This window comes from Chrysochloris asiatica, unplaced genomic scaffold (assembly GCF_000296735.1).
Source record: "Chrysochloris asiatica unplaced genomic scaffold, ChrAsi1.0 scaffold00138, whole genome shotgun sequence".
NCBI classification, from domain to species: domain Eukaryota; kingdom Metazoa; phylum Chordata; class Mammalia; order Afrosoricida; family Chrysochloridae; genus Chrysochloris; species Chrysochloris asiatica.
The window spans coordinates 5,892,932-5,898,064 of NW_006408656.1; positions in this window are offsets into that span (position 1 = coordinate 5,892,932).

Below are 5,133 nucleotides of genomic sequence, written 5' to 3' on the forward strand. Positions count from 1 at the left end.
TCTAAGCAAGATCTTAAAGGGGCAGTATGGCTTTCCCTTGCCACTGACTGTAAAAAGAGAGAGATTTACATGAACTGTACAGATTTATGGAAATGAAACAACTAAAACAGAAATAACAAGAATGTTTGCATATTGAGGAAAATATCACCAATGTCACTAAATATATATTCCCATAGATGTTGAGCCTCATAGGGTTTCCAAGACTTAAATATTTACAGAAGCAGACTGCCTTAAAAAGAAAACACACCAAAATTTTTATTGTCAGTTGAGTGAAGGTTTAGAGAACAAATCATCAGTTTTACATTCAACAAACATACTTTGCTTCATTATAATTGCAATCCCTTCCATGTACCACCAGTTAACAGTATTTATCTCTATTTACTTTAACTCTTGCATTCCTTATTGTGTCTTCTGCTACCTTCATCTTTCCTATGCCAAACTCTCTTTTGTATATTACCTTCTTGTCACCCACACTAACATGTGTTACCTTCTCCTCTGAAACCCACATTGGGTAGCTATGAGTCAGAACTGACTGGACAACAACAACATTATAGATAGTGAAGTTTTCCCTCTCCTCCTCTACCACCTTTCAGTTAGCACTTCAGCGCTTAACCAATACCAGGGTATTGTAGTCTATACAATGTATATAGAAATTGTTAATGGGAACCTAATTTCGCTGTTTAAATATTTATCAAAAACACAATTTTTTTTTTTTTAATGAACTGTGTAAGAAACCAGAAATTAAATGTCTGGAAAACTCTATTGTACAAACTAAAAAAACATGTCGTCCTAGAACTTTCACCAAGGGTGTGCAACTACAAGATCTTTTGCTAAATGTATTAGGCTGGAATCTAATCAACCTTGTCAGCAGAAATCCTGTCATTTTTAGACTGAAAGGGATAATTGTTGTTAAAGTGCCTTTGAGTTGGTTCTGACTCATTGCAACCCTTTATAGCATTTTTGAGGATAGAGACAGCCCAAAATGAAGGAAAGCTGTCTGCTTGTTTTAATATTACAGGAAATAGGCCAGTAGAACTTCTTATCTTCAAACATCTGTTGTTCTTCAAGAAAAATATTTTTGGTATTTGTCTTAGAGCTGCGCTGGGAAACTAAATACAATGGTGCGAGAGATGAGATGGAAAGTAGGCTGGTTATAATAGTGTGGGGAACCTGAACGTCAGATAAAATGTGATAGTATGTGCAAAACACCTTCCACCATGGCATAAAGTTGTTGTTGTGGTTGTTAAGTACCATGGAGTTGGTTCCGACTCATAGTGACCCTGCACAGGGTTAGACACACTCAATAATGTGGCCTCCATTTGTCTTCCTTTTTCTCTTGTTTAGGCAATAAGGAATTACTGAAATCTTCTGAGTGGGACAGGAAAGTGATCAGACTGTAGTTGTCCAAGTAAGTGGAGTGGAAGCCTAAAAATGAAGGTTGCAATGGAAATGAAATAAATTGATTCTATTGTTGTTGTTAAGTGCTGCAGAGTCAGTTCCAACTCATAGAGGCCCTGTATAGGGTTTCCAAGGCGAGACTGGTGGGTTTGAACTGCTAACCTTGCAGTTAGCAGTCCAGTACTTATCCTAGTTAATTTTATTCCTGCCACTTAACAATAACAACAACAATGACACCTGTGATATCAAGTTAGGAGAAAGAGCCATTAACAATCTGTGATATGCAGATGACTCAATATTGCTTGCAGGAAGCAAAGAGGACTTAAAATACTTACTGATGAAGATCAAAGTCTGTAGCCTTCAGTATGGATTGCCCCTCAATGTAAAGAAAATAAAATCCTCACCACTGGACCAATAAATAACATCACGATAAATGGAAAAAACATTGAAATTATCAAAGACTTTATTTAGCTTGGATCCATAATCAACACTCATGGAAGCAGCAGTTACAAAATAAGACATACTGCATTAAGCAAATCTCCTACAAAAGTCCTTTTAAAGAGGAAAGATGACAGTTTGAGGACTGTGGACCTGACCCAAGCCATGGTATTTTCAATTGCCTCATAAACATATGAAATTTGGATAATGAATAAGGAAAATCATAAAAGAATTGTTGCATTTGAAGTATGGTTGTTTTTGTTAAGTGCTGGCAAGTCAGTTCCAACTCATAGTGACCCTGAATAGGGTTTCTGAGGAGAGGCAGGCAAATTTGAACCGTCGACCTTGCTGTTCAAACCGACTTCACAGTCCTGAGCCTTAACCCACAGCATCACACCAGGACTCCTTGAATTATGCTGTTAGTTAAAAATATTGAAAGTATCATGAACTTTCAGAAGCAAAAACAAAGTATAGTCAAAATGTTCCTTAAAAGCAGGATGGTGAGACTTCATCTCTGGTTTTAGGACATATTGTCAGGAGGGCTCAGTCCATAGAGAAGGACCTCATGCTTGGTAAAGTGGAGGGTCAGTAAAAAAAAGAGGAAGACCTCCAAGGAGATGTATTAACACAGGGGCAGCAGCAATGGGCTCAAACATAACAATTGTGATGATGGCCCAGGATCGGGCAGTGTTTCCTTCTGTTGTGCTATGACTTGGAACCAACTTGATGGCACCTAACAACAACAACAACAAAGAGCAACATCCTTAAGAGGCTAGCAGAATTCTAATTTCACAGGCAAAGAAGTAAAACACAGAGATTTAGTAACTCTCCTACAATTTCTCAGCTGGCATGGTATATTTTACCCCTAAGAGTTGGTTTTTTAAAAATTAGTCTCCCCTGATACATGTCTTTAACACAGGGTGGGTCCATGGCATTATTATACTTAGAGTAGAGGAGTATGTAGAATTAGATGAGGACTATAAAGTGAACCTAAGGAATCGCTATCTTTAAGTAGAAGGAAATATAGAGAGAAAGAACAGTTCAGAGACCTCTCAGAGTATTGTTGTTGTTAGGTGCCATTGAGTCGGTACCAACCCTAGATACAACAGAACGAAACACTGCCCGATCCTGGGCCAACCTACTGCACTATAATGACAGTGTTTCTCTGCTATTTATAAGGTTTTCAGTGACTAAATATTTGGAAGTAGTTTGTCACTCCTTCTTCCTAGTCTATCTTCGTCTAAAAGCTCATCTGAAACCTGTCCACCACAGGTGACCCTGCTGCTATTTAAAATACCAGTGGCATAGCTTCCAGAATCACAGCACCTCACAAGCCACTACAGTACAACAAATGGGCAGACAAGTGGTGGATAGTGTGATGAAAACAAAAGAAACAGTGATTAAAGGAGTGGGTTAACGTTGAAGCTGCACTGTCTAAAGCTAGTATATTTTGTTGTTTGTCTCCCCTCCAGTATACGGAAAACTAACAAAACAGACCAAAAACAAAAAAAAGAAGAAGAAAGCAATTTCCCTTTTTTTTTCTATTTTCCTTTTCTTTTTAACTGTCTTCCCTGTCACTCAAATTAACACAGTTCTGGTGTGGTGCTGCAGGGTAATGTGCTGGACCTTAAGGTCCGTGTCAACTGCAAGGTTAGCAGGTCAAACCCACCAGCCACTCCTTGAAAATACTATACAGGATCAATATGTGTTGGAACCCACTCGACAGCACTCAACAACAACAACAACATACTCTATCCAATGAATAATACTCCCTTTTCTTTCAACCCTGGCAACCATAATAAAATGTCTGTTGCAGAATGCAAACCTTTTCTTGAGTTTTTAGAGTAGTTGTCGTTGTTAAGTGCTGTTGCGTTGCTTCCGACTCTTTGTGACCCTGTGTAGGGTTTTCAAGGAGCAGCTGGTGAGTTTGATGTGCCAGCCTTGCGATTCAAATGACATTGTGGTCCAGTGCTTATCCTACAGCACCACACTCTCATACAATATCTGTCCCCTTGGCAACTGACTAATTGCATTCAACATAATGTCCTCCAGGTTCCTCCACATTATGGAGTGTTTTACTCTTGAATTTTAAAGTGTTCAAGAGTGAAGATATTATCAGTTTGAGGACTAAGGTGCACCTGACCCAAGCCATGTATTTTCAATAGCCTCACATACATGTGAAAGTTGGAAAATTAATAAGGAAGACCACAGAAGAATTGATGCGTTTGAGTTATGGTGATGTAGAAAAATATTGAAAGAACCATGGACTGACAGAAGAACAAACAAATCTGTGCTGGAAGAAGTGCAGTCAGAATGTCCCTTAGAAGCCAGGATGACAAGACTTCATCTTTCATACTTCAGACATTGACCAGTTCCTGGGAAAGGACATTATGCTTGGTGAAATGGAAGGTCAGCAAAAAAGAGGAAGACCCCCAATGAGATGGATGGCATAGTGTCAGAGCAATGGGCTCAAGTGTAACAGCTGTGAGGATGGTGCAGGACCAGACAGTGTTTTGTTCTGTTGTGCATAGGATTGCTATGATTTGGAGTCCGCTCAAAGGCACCTAATAACTAATAACATCCAGCAGTGTAGAAGGGTCCAGTCTCTCCATAAGTTTGTCAGCTTGTTTTACTTTTTCTTTTTTTGAACTTTGCTGTTAGTGCTGGAGTAAAATTATATATCTCATTGTTGTTCTGATTTGGATCTCTTTAACATCATGTTTGGTAAGGTGGAAGGTCAGAGAAAAAAAGGAAGACCCCCAACGAGATGGATTGGCCAAGTGGCAACATCGATGGACTCAAGCGTGGCAACAATAATGAGGTTGGCCCAGGATCGGGCAGTGTTTCATTCTGCTGTGTATAAGGTCGCTGTGGGTCGGTACCAACTCGATGGTACCTAACAACAACAACAACAACAGGTAGTGAAAGGAGCTCTGGTAGTGTAGTGGTTACAAGCTGGGCTGCTAATCTCAATGTCAGTAGTTCGAAACTACCAGCAGTTCTGCGGGAGAAAGAGGAGATTTTCTGCTCCCGTAAAGATTTACAGCCTTGGAAACCCTATACAGGGTTGCTATGAGTCGCAACAGGCTTCATGGCACATTACCACCACCAATGGGTAGTGATCATGAGCATTTCTTCATTCTGTTTGTTGGCTGCCTGAATGGTCTTCTTTGGTGAAATTTCTTTTCATGCACTCTACCCTCTTCACTTTCAGCAAGCAAGGTTGTATCACCTGGATATTGCAGGTTGTTAATGAGTCTTCTTCCAATCCTGATGCCACGTTTTTCTTCATAGAAC